Source organism: Arachis ipaensis, chromosome B06 (assembly GCF_000816755.2).
Source record: "Arachis ipaensis cultivar K30076 chromosome B06, Araip1.1, whole genome shotgun sequence".
Taxonomy (NCBI): Eukaryota; Viridiplantae; Streptophyta; class Magnoliopsida; order Fabales; family Fabaceae; genus Arachis; species Arachis ipaensis.
In genome coordinates, this window is record NC_029790.2 from 63939283 (window position 1) to 63951938 (window position 12656).

Genomic DNA, 12656 nt, shown 5'->3' on the forward strand with positions numbered 1-12656 from the left:
TTATCTTTCCCATTGTGTGATGTTTATGTGATGATTGATGTTCCATTTTGGGCTTTGAATTGGTTTAGTATCTCATAATTGCTCATTGCTTGATTATTGCACGCCAAGTGTTCGAGGAAATGCACATATACCATTTTGGTTCATTTTAGTCATATATTTTTCAAATTGGTGCTCCCTCCTCATTCACTTACTTTCTCTTAAATGCATTGAGTCTAATTTGTGTGCTTAAAGTTTATACTTGCCAATTAGATGTTAATTGAACATGACTTGCTCTTTATTATGGATACTTGAGACTACTCTTCTCATGCCATTGCATGCTTTACTTCCTCTTGCATCCCATGCCAAGTGTTGTGACCCTTGCTTTTACATTCATCATGGGCACCACAAGTCACTTGCATGTTTTTTTTAAAATTGATTCTTGGGTTTAATGTTTTCCTTCCTTCTCTTCCTTTTCAGGATGGCCACCAAGAAAGGCAAGGAGATAGCTTCAAGAAAACCGGCCACAAAAAGGGCACCCCAAAAGTCAAATTCTAAGGCACGCTCTTCATTAGGAGCCAAACCCCTATCTAAGAAAGGGAAGACACCCGCTCCTTTTGATGAGAATGACAAGGGCAAACCGGCAAAAGATTCCTCAAGGTTCCCCAACCGCTTTTGTGAACTTATGTTCCCCTCCATAGCTGTAAGGAACTATCATCCTGAGCATCTACTCGCTCCGCCGGACAAGGTTGCTGTTTATATTTTGCCCCGCATTGAACAGCGAGGATGGAAGTTTCTTTTGAGGAAACCAAGGGAAATCAACCTCTCTTGGGTGGAAGAATTCTACACTAACTACCATCTTCCCTCTCTTCAATCGGTATACATGCGCCGAAAGCAAGTCTCAGTTTCAGAAGAGGCTATTCAGCAAGTGCTTAATGTCCTACCAGTGCCAAGTGACATGGATGGCTACCAAGAAGTCTTACGTCAGCGAGAGAAGTATGGATTCAATTGGGACTCGATTCTCTGAGTCATTACTGAGCCAGGGACATTTTGGACCCAAGGTCGACTCCGGATGAGGCCCAAGAGCATTGACGCTCGCTTCCTCACTGTGGAAGCTAGAGCTTGGGCCCAGATCATATCCCACTATGTGCTACCTAGCACCCACAAGTCGTCCCTCACGGCAGACCTCGCCTTGCTTGTTTGGTGTGTTCTCACGGAGAAGCCGGTGAATATTCCGCTTCTTGTCAGGTAAGCGATGAGTCAAGTTCATGACTGGGGTAATTTGCCATTTCCAGCATTTCTGTATGACTTAGTTACTACTGCGGGTATTTCTTGGGAAGCCAAGGACAAAAAGATCATAGTTCCGGCTAAGGGCGATGTGGTCCCAAGCGGGAAATACCTACACCTTCCCATGAGCAAACCAAGCCTCGACATGGCCCCGCCACTTCTTTTTCCTTCTAGCTCATCATCACCACCACTGAGATCCACACATCAAAGGATAGAAGATCTTTACCGGAAGCTTGATAGATATGAGCGGCGCAACCACCGCCGGTACACTTACATCAAGAAGCTTCTGCATTGTGTTACCCCTAGCATGGAGGAACCCGAAATGTTCACATCCACCTCAAACCCAAGTGATGGGAGCTCTGATGATGGGGATAGTGAAGGTTCCGGTCCCGACCGTCCCTTGCATATTATTCGTAGAACGGAGGACCGTGCTAATTTCTAAAGTGTGGGGAGGTCATTCGACCGATCTCCATGGGTAACATTCTCTTCCCCTCAATGCCCATGGATTTATCTTTTGATTAGAAGTTAGTATATTACATGTGTAGTTAGTTTTGCTTGTAAATACCCTTGCATGATAGTTAGTTTCTATAGAGTTACTTGGTTAAAACAATAACTTTCTTTTCAAGAAACTGTGTTCTGGGTGACCTACCAAAATTCTGAAATTTTTTTTTGCAGTAAACTTTCTTTAAGAATGTATTTTGGAACATAGTGATTGAGCTAAGAACATAAGCATGAAAGTTTTGAGCCTATTGCATGGTTACAACTTTTAACCATTATTTCCATTCTTGTGTGCATATCTCTCTCTCTATGATTGTGATCCTTGCTTTGTCTGATTCTATATGTCTATTGCTTGGTGTATGAATGCATTTACATGATTGAGGCCATCATTTCAATAGTCACTTTTCCCAAATGGCCTTAACCCTTTTATCTACCGTTGCTAACCAATTTTGAGCCCATGATAAACCCTTTTGTTCTTAAATAGAGCACATAAACAACCCTAAGTGAAAAACCATGAATGTCCCTAAATTTGAATCCTTGATTAGCTTAGGTAAGTTAGGATGTGTGTCATTCAAATAGGAGGGTATATTTGGAAATTCGGGTAGATATATAGGTGTGTAATTGTAGTGTAATTGAAAAACTCTAGGATTTGGAACATACTCATATGTTGAATGACGAAACTGTATGCAGTGAAACTTTTGTTCACAAAGAAACCCCAAGAAAAAGGGGATAATAATAAAAAAATAAATAAATAAATAAATAAAAGAGAGAAATCAATGAAAGGGGACAAAGATGCCCCAAGATAAAGTAACAAAAACAATGCATATGGGTGTGAATTGAAAAGAATACATGAGTATGCAAAAAGAGTAAAACTCAAGGGTGGCTAGGTAATATATTGTAGTTGTATAGGTTGTTCTATGTGTCTAGTGGATCCTAGGTTGATCAAGGACTCAAATTTTAAGCCCACGTGGCCATATACATCCTTACCTTCACCCTACCCCCGTTACAACCCATGAATAAGACCTCATGATACTTGTAAGCATGCATTAAATAATTGTCGATTGTTAGATGAAAGACAAATCTTGGAAAGCATGATTAGGAGAAGATTGAGTGACGAACCCTATACACTTGAGCGAATAGAGCGGATACACTTCCGGTGAGGGTTCGATGCTCAATGCTTGTTCCCGGCTTTCACAAGCGTTCGTTTAGCAAGTCATATGCATTCCATGGCGATGTTCAATTTGGTAGGATTCATGAATCACATACTATTTTCACCCTATATGCTCACATGTATTCTTGGAGGATAGATTTACTCTTGACCAAGTAGGTAGATGATTTTACATTAGTTGCATGCATCCATTTAGGTAGTTTGCATTTCATAAACCCTTTCCCATCATGATCTTTGGTCTTTTTATTTTAAGCATGAGGACATGCTTGGTTTAAGTGTGGGGAGATTTGATAAACCCCAATTTTGTAGTTTATCTTGTGTTTATTTTGGGAAATTTTATCAATATTTCTCACACTTATTCGCAAGAAATGCATGGTTTTGTGTTCACTTCCCAATATTGCTCCATGATGGAAAACATGCTTATTTTGCCTTAAAATTGCCATATTTTAATCCTCTTCTATTGCCATTCGATGCCGTGATGTATTTTTTGAGTAATTTCAGGAATTATAGGGTAGGAATGACTTAGAAGAGAGGGAGAAAGCATGTACAAAGAGGGAGGAACATGAAGAATTGAAATCTTGGGAAAAGCAACATCGGCGCGCCCGCGCACTCCACGCGGACACATAGATGGGATTGGCTGGAAGCGGCGCGCAAGGATGGATGCATCTACGTGGATCAGAAGATTCCTATCGACGCGCACGCGCACTGGGCACGCACGCGTGGATCGCAAAACCAATCGGCGCGCACGCACGCATGGCGCGCACGCGTGGGAAGCTGCACGTGACCTCATTAAAGGAAATCATGCCTGGCGATTTCTGAGGCTCATCAGGCCTAATTTCAAGCTATTTCTGCATGGAAAAGACCCAAGGATGCTAGGGGGAAAGGGGGGATCAATCATTTTTACACTAAAACATAATTTTAGCTAGTTTTTGGTTCTTTGGTTATTCTAGAGAGAGAAACCCTTGTTCCTCTCCAGATCTAGTTTTAATTTGATCTTCCCTTGTTGATTTAGGAATTGGATCTTGTTAATTACTAGTTTTAATTGTTCAATTTGAATTCCTTGTTACAATTTTGCTTATATCTAGTGATAGTTTTATGAATTCTTGTCAATTGTCATTTTATACCCATTTCATGAATGTTGCGAATCTTGACTTGTTGATGTTACATTGATGATTTCTATGTTTAATCTTGTTGTTTGGATGATTGTATGTTGATAATTGTTAGTGGGTTGATGAGCAGATAATTTATACGCTTTTTGGCATTGTTTGTAGGCAGTTTTTAATATGTTTTAGTCACTTTTTATTCTATTTTTATTAGTTTTTAAATAAAAATCACATTTCTGGACTTTACTATGAGTTTGTGTGTTTTTCTATAATTTCAGGTATTTTCTGGCTGAAATTGAGGGAGCTGAGCAAAAATCTGATTCAGGCTGAAAAAGGACAGCTGATGCTGTTGGATTCTGACCTCCCTGCACTCGAAATGAATTTTTTTGGAGATACAGGATTCGAATTGGTGCGCTCTCAATTGCGTTAGAAAGTAGACATCCAGGGCTTTCCAGCAATATATAATAGTCCATACTTTGCTCAAGGCTAGACGACGTAAACTGGCGTTCAACGCCAGTTCCATGTTGCATTCTGGCGTTAAACGCCAGAAAGAGGTTACAAGTTGGAGTTAAACGCCATAAATAGGTTACAACCTGGCGTTTAACTCTAGAAACAGCCTAGACACGTGTAAAGCTCAAGTCTCAACCCCAGCACACACCAAGTGGGCCCCAGAAGTGGATCTCTGCACTATCTATCTTAGTTTACTCATTTTCTGTAAACCTAGGTTACTAGTTTAGTATTTAAACAACTTTTAGAAATTTATTTTGGACCTCATGACATTTTTAGATCTGAACTTTGTACTCTTTGACGGCGTGAGTCTCTAAACTCCATTGTTGGGGGTGAGGAGCTCTGCTGTGTCCCGATGAATTAATGCAATTATTTCTGTTTTCTATTCAAACACGCTTGTCTCTATCTAAGATGTTCATTCACACTTCAATATGATGGATGTGATAATCCATGACACTCATCACCATTCTCAACCTATGAACGCGTGCCTGACAACCACCTCCGTTCTACCTTCGATTGAATGAGTATCTCTTGGATTCCTTAATCAGAATCTTCGTGGTATAAGCTAGAATCCATTGGCAGCATTCTTGAGAATCTGGAAAGTCTAAACCTTGTCTGTGGTATTCCGAGTAGGATTCAGGGATTGAATGACTGTGACGAGCTTCAAACTCACAAGGGTTGGGCGTAGTGACAGACGCAAAAGGATCAATGGATCCTATTCCAGCATGAGTGAGAACCGACAGATGATTAGCCGTGCGGTGACAGTGCACCTGGACCATTTTCACTGAGAGGACAGATGGTAGCCATTGACAACGGTGATCCACCAATATACAGCATGCCATAGGATAGGAGGAACCTTGCGTGCGTGAAGAAGAAGACAGGGGGAAAGCAGAGATTCAGAAGACAAAGCATCTCCAAAACTCCAACATATTCTCCAATACTGCATAACAAGTATTTAATTCATGCTCTTTTATTTTTCGCAATCCAAACTGATAATTATAATTGATATCCTGACTAAGAATTACAAGATAACCATAGATTGCTTCAAGCCAAGAATCTCCGTGGGATTCGACCCTTACTCACGTAAGGTATTACTTGGACGACCCAGTGCACTTGCTGGTTAGTGGTACGAGTTGTGAAAAGTGTGATTTACAATTCGTGCACCAAGTTTTTGGCGCCGTTGTCGGGGATTGTTCGAGTCTGGACAACTGACGGTTTATTTTGTTGCTTAGATTAGGAAAAATTTTTTCTTTTTGGTTTAGAGTCTTCTATTATTGTTTTTGGTTGAATTTTTTTTAAAATCCTTATTTTCTCTTTTTAAATTTTTCAAAAATTTTATAAACTGATAATTGAGTTTTTCTGTTTGAGTTTAGTTTCATATTTTAAGTTTGGTCTCAATTGCATGTTTTTATTTTCTTTTAAATTTTCGAATTTGTGTTCATTGTTCTTTCTTAATCTTCAAGTTGTTCTTGTTTATTTTTCTTGTTTTTCTTGTGCATTTTCGAATTATTAGTATCCAAAAAAAATTTAATTAAAAATAAAAATTTATACATTAAATACCTTTATTAAAACACTTTAAATTTGTAGCTCAATTGGCTAGAGCAGTGTGCTTATGTTCTTGGTAATTGGGAATTTTCTTTTTAAAATCTTTTCAAAAATAATTTTTCTTTGAATAAATCTTGTGCCAAACTTTAAGTTTGGTGTTCTCCTGTTAAGTTTTCTTTTGTTTTCAAAAATTTTATTTTGGTTTTCTAAAAATTTTAAGTTTGGTGTTCTTTCTTCATGTTCTTGTTGTTCTTGTGAGTCTTCAAAGTGTTCTTGAGTCTTCCTTGTGTTTTGATCTTAAAATTTTTAAGTTTGGTGTTCCTTGGTGTTTTTCCTCCAAAATTTTCGAAAACAAGGAGCATTAGATCTAAAAATTTTAAGTTGTGTGCCTTTTGTGTGTTTTTCTTTTTCATCATAAAATTCAAAAATAAAAAAAATTCAGATTTTTATTTTAAAATTTCTATTTTATCTTATCTTAGTTTTAAAAATTTCAAAATTCAATTTTTTTTTTCAAAAAAAATCATATCTTTTTCAAAATTTTATCTTATCTTATTTCAAATTTCAAATTTCAACTTTCAAAATTTCAAAATTCAAATTTCAAAATTTAAAATTTAAAATCTAATTTTCAAATTTAAAAATCAAATCTTTTCAAAATTTAAATCTTTTTCAAATCCTTATCTTATATTGTTGACTTTTTCGAAAATTCAAAATTCAATTTTCAAATTTCAACTTTCAAATTTTAATTTTCAAATTTCAATTTTCAAAATTTCGAATTTCAAATTTCAAATTTAAAATTTCAAATTTCAAAACTTTTTAATTTAAATTCCTTATCTTCTCTTACCTAGCTTATCTTATCTTTTCTAATCTCAAATCTTAAAATCAAATCTTTTTCATATTTTTTCTTTTTTTTATTTATTTTATTTTATTTTATTTTCTTACAAGTATCTTTAATTTTAAGGCATATCTTTTTCAAAACTTCCTAACCAATTTCTCTCTCTTTATTTTTTTTCGAAAATTCTCACACACATCTTTTTCAAATATTTTTAATTAATTAATTTAGTTTTCAATTTTCTTTTATTTCTTTTTTTTCTAATTTTCAAAAATATAGTAAATTTTTTATTTATTTTATTTAATTTTAATTTCGGTTTTCAAAAAAAAAAAATTTTGCAATCCGTATCATCTCCCTTTCTCCATCATGGACCTAAGTAGAAATGAACAATCCAGAAGGACTCTGGGGTACTAACCCCATTACTGCTGCATATGGGAGTAGCATCTGTATACCTCCCGTCAAAGCAAGCAGTTTTGAGCTAAATCCTCAGCTCATTGTCATGGTGCAGCAAAATTGCCAGTATTCCAGTCTTCCCACAAGAAGAACCTACTGAGTTTCTGGTGTAATTCTTGCAAATTGCTGACACAGTGCGTGACAAGGAGGTAGATCAAGATGTATACAGGCTATTACTGTTTCCATTTGCTGTAAAAGATCAAGCTAAAAGGTGGTTAAATAACCAACCCACAGCAAGCATAAGAACATGGAAATAGTTATCAGATAAATTCCTGAATCAATATTTCCCTCCAAAAAGGATGACACAGCTAAGGCTGGACATCCAAGGCTTTAAAGAAGAGGATGATGAATCCCTTTGTAATGCCTGGGAGAGGTACAGAGGGATGCTAAGGAAATGCCCCTCTGAAATGTTTTCAGAGTGGGTGCAATTAGACATCTTCTACTATGGGCTTACAGAAAGAGCTTAGATATCTCTAGACCACTCAGCTGGTGGATCTATACACATGAAAAAAAAACTATTAAAGAAGCTCAAGAGCTTATTGATATAGTTGCTAGAAATCAGCATCTGTACATAAGTAGTGGATCCTCCATAAAAGAAGAAGCCAAAGTAGTGTCTACTGAACTTGGTCCTCCAGAACAAGTTGCTGAACTCAATCAACAATTGTGCTTTCTAACAAAACAGCTAGCCGAATTCAAGGAGATGCTACAAGACACTAAAAATGCTAATAAAAATATGGAGGCACAATTGAATTAGACAAAACAGCAGTTATCAAAGCAGATAACAGAAGAGTGCCAGGCAGTTCAATTAAGAAGTGGAAAAACATTAAATACCTCACTTCAGAGCAGTAGAAATTCAAGAAAAGAACAACTGACAGAGGATGAGCAAAATATTATCCAAAATTCCTCTGAGGACAGTAAGGGCCCAGAGAGGAACAACTCTGGCGTTCAAATGCCAGAAAAGGAAGCAAGGCTGGCGTTAAACGCCCAACCCACGCACAGTTCTGGCGTTCAAACGCCAGGAACAGGCAAGGAGCTGGCGTCAAACGCCCAATGGAAGCTCATTTGTGGCGTTTAAATGCCAGAAATAGGTAGGAAGTTGGCGTCCAACGCCAATCAAGCTTCCAACCCTGGCATTCAAACACCACTGAGGGATCAGAAACACACAAGTGCTGATAACAACCCCTCTAAAAAGGCTTCTCCAACCATTTCTGTAGGAAATAAACCTGCAGTAACCAAGGTTGAGGAATACAAAGCCAAGATGTGTTATCCTCAAAAACTCCGCCAAGAGGAGCAGGATAAGCAATTTGCCTGCTTTGCAGACTATCTCAGGACTTTTGAAATAAAGATTTCGTTTACAGAGGCACTTGAGCAAATACCCTCTTATGCCATGTTCATGAAAGATATCTTGAGTCATAAGAAGGATTGGAGAGAAACTGAAAGAGTTCTCCTCACTGAAGAATGCAGTGCAGTCATTCTGAAAAGCTTCCCAGAAAAGCTTAAAGATCCCGGGAGCTTTATGATACCATGCATATTAGAGGGTAATTGTACCAAGACAGCTTTATGTGATCTTGGGGCAAGCATCAACCTAATCCCTGCATCCACTATCAGAAAGCTTGGCTTGACTGAAGAGGTCAAACCAACCCGGATCTGTCTTCAACTTGCTGATGGCTCCATTAAATACCCATCAGGCATAATTGAGGACATGATTGTCAAGGTTGGGCCATTTGCCTTCCCTACTGACTTTGTAATGCTGGAAATGGAGGAGCACAAGAGGGCAACTCTCATTCTAGGAAGACCATTCCTAGCAACTGGACGAACCCTCATTGACGTCCAAAAAGGAGAGATAACCCTGAGAGTCAATGAGGATGAGTTTAAGTTGAATGTTGTCAAAGCTATGCAACATCCAGACACATCAGACGACTGCCTGAGCATTGATATTATTGACTCCCTAGAGGAAGAGGTCAATATGACTGAGAGTCTCGAATCAGAGCTAGAGGATATTTTTAAAGATATTCAGCCTGATTTGGAGGATTCAGAGGAATTGAAAGAGCCTCTGAAACTTTCTCAGGAAGAGGAAAAACCTCCTAAACCCGAGCTCAAACCATTACCACCATCCCTGAAATATGCATTTCTGGGAGAAGGTGACACTCTTCCGGTGATCATAAGCTCTGCTTTAAATCCCCTGGAAGAGGAAGCGCTACTTCAAGTGCTAAGGACACACAAGACAGCTCTTGGGTGGTCCATAAGTGACCTTAAGGGCATCAGCCCAGCAAGATGCATGCACAAGATCCTATTGGAGGATGATGCTAAGCCAGTGGTTCAACCACAGACGCGGCTAAATCCAGCCATGAAGGAAGTGGTGAAGAAAGAGGTCACCAAGTTATTGGAGGCTGGGATTATTTATCCTATTTCTTATAGCCCCTGGGTGAGCCCTGTCCAAGTTGTCCCCAAAAGCGGAGGCATGACAGTAGTTCATAATGAAAAAAATGAACTGGTTCCTACAAGAACAGTTACAGGGTGGCGCATGTGTATTTACTATAGAAGGCTCAATACAGCCACCAGAAAGGATCATTTTCCTTTATAATTCATAGACCAGATGCTAGAAAGACTAGCAGGTCATTATTATTACTACTTTTTGGATGGCTATTCAGGCTACAACCAAATTGCAGTAGATCCCCAGGATCAAGAGAAAACAGCATTCACATGTCCATCTGGAGTATTTGCCTACAGAAGGATGCCATTTGGGCTGTGTAATGCACCTGCAACCTTTTAGAGATGCATGCTCTCTATTTTCTCTGATATGGTGGAAAATTTTCTGGAAGTCTTCATGGATGACTTCTCAGTATATGGAGACTCATTCAGCACCTGTCTTGATCACCTGACACTGGTTCTGAAAAGATGCCAAGAGACTAACCTGGTTTTAAACTGGAAAAAATGTCACTTTATGGTGACTGAATGGATTGTCCTTGGGCACAAGATTTCGAACAAGGGAATAGAGGTGGATCAAGCTAAGGTAGAGGTAATTGAAAAATTACCACCACCTGCCAATGTTAAGGCAATCAGAAGCTTTTGGGGCATGCAAGATTCTATAGGAGGTTTATAAAGGATTTTTCAAAAATTACAAAACCTCTGAGCAATCTGTTAGCTGCTGACATGCCATTTGTGTTTGACACAGAGTGTCTGCAGGCGTTTGAAACTCTGAAAGCTAAGCTGGTCACAGCACCAGTTATTTCTGCACTAGACTGGACATTACCATTTGAACTAATGTGTGATGCCAGTGACTATGCCATTGGTGCAGTACTGGGACAGAGGCATAACAAGCTTCTGCATGTCATTTATTATGCTAGCCGCATTTTAAGTGATGCCCAGAAAAATTATACAACCACAGAAAAAGAATTGCTTGCAGTGGTTTATGCCATTGACAAGTTTAGATCATACTTAGTAGGATCAAAAGTGATTGTGTATACTGACCATGCTGCTCTTAAATATCTACTCACAAAGCAGGATTCAAAACCCAGGCTCATAAGATGGGTGTTGCTTCTGCAAGAGTTTTATATAGAAATAAGAGACAGAAAAGAGACAGATAATCAAGTAGCTGATCACCTGTCCTAGATAGAACCAGTAGCAGGAGCATCCCTCCCTCCTACTGAGATCTCTGAAACCTTTCCAGATGAGCAATTGTTTGCTATTCAAAAAGCTCTGTGGTTTGCAGACATTGCAAACTATAAGACACAAGGTTCTCCTTCTATAACCATGGAGAGGAAGCATGAAAAGCTTCTCTCAATACAGAGTCAAACAAAACCCCCACATTCAAACTCTAAGTTTGGTGTTGGGAGGCCACAACCAAACTCCAAGTTTGGTGTTGAGAGGCCCCAACCCTGCTCTGATTATCTGTGAGGCTCCATGAGAGCTCACTGTCAAGCTATTGACAATAAAGAAGCGCTTATTGGGAGGCAACCCAATTTTTACTTATCTATGTTAATTTTCTGTTTTTCATTTTTATTTTATGTTTTCTTTAGGATGATGATCATGTGGAGTCACAAAAATCAAAGCAAAGTCAAAAACAGCATTAAAACAGCTCACCCTGGAGGAAGAGCTTACTGGCATTTAAACGCCAGTAAGAAGCATCAGACTGGTGTTTAACGCCAGAAAGAAGCATCAAGCTGGCGTTAATCACCAGAAATAAGCACCGAGTTGGCGTTCAACGGCAAGAAAGGGGAAAAGTTGGCATTTAACGCCAGAAACAAGCAGCAGTCTGGCGTTAAACGCCAGGATTGCACACCAAGGGCGTTTTGCATGCCTCAATGGAGCAGGGATGCTAAGTCCTTGACCCCTCAGGATCTGTGGACCCCACAGGATCTCCACCTACCTCACCATTCCAATTCAAACCATTCCCCTTCCATACCCACCCATTCACACACCTCCTTCTCCTCCACTTCTCCTTCTACTCTCTTCTATCTTCTTTTGCTCGAGGACGAGCAAACCTTTTAAGTTTGGTGTGGAAAAAAGCGTTGCTTTTTGTTTTTTCATAACTATTTATGGCACCTAAGGCCAGAGAAACCTCTAGAAAGAGGAAAAGGAAGGCAGTTACTTCCACCCCCGAGTCATGAGAGATGGAGAGGTTCATCTCAAGGGTCCATAGTTCAGTGGTAGAGCAATTGACTGCAGATCAAAGAGCTATGAGGAAGGAGCAACAAAGACAAGGAAGAGACATAGAGGAGCTCAAGAGCACCATTGGTTCTTCAAGAAGAGGAAGACGCCACCCTCACTAAGGTGGACCCGTTCCTTAATCTCCTTGTTCTTATTTCTCTGTTTTTCGTTTACTATGCTTTATGTTTATTTATGTTTGGGTCTTATTATATGATCACTAGTATCTAAGTGTCTATGTCTTAAAGATATGAATGACCTATGAATCCATCACCTTTCTTAAATGAAAAATGTTTCCTGAAAAAGAAAAAGAAGTACCTGAATTTCGAATTTTAAAATAGTTTAATTATTTTGATGTGGTGGCAATACTTTTTGTTTTCAGAATGAATGCTTGAACAGTGAATATGTCTTTTGAATTTGTTGTTTATGAATGTTAAAATTGTTGGCTCTTGAAAGAATGATGAAAAAGGAGAAATGTTATTGGATAATCTGAAAAATCATAAAAATGATTCTTGAAGCAAGAAAAAGCAGTGAAGAATAAAGCTTGCAGAAAAAAAAATATGCGAAAAAAAAGAGAGCAAGAAAAAGAAAAAGCAAGCAGAAAAAGCCAAAAGCTCTTTAAACCCAAAGGCAAGAGCAAAAA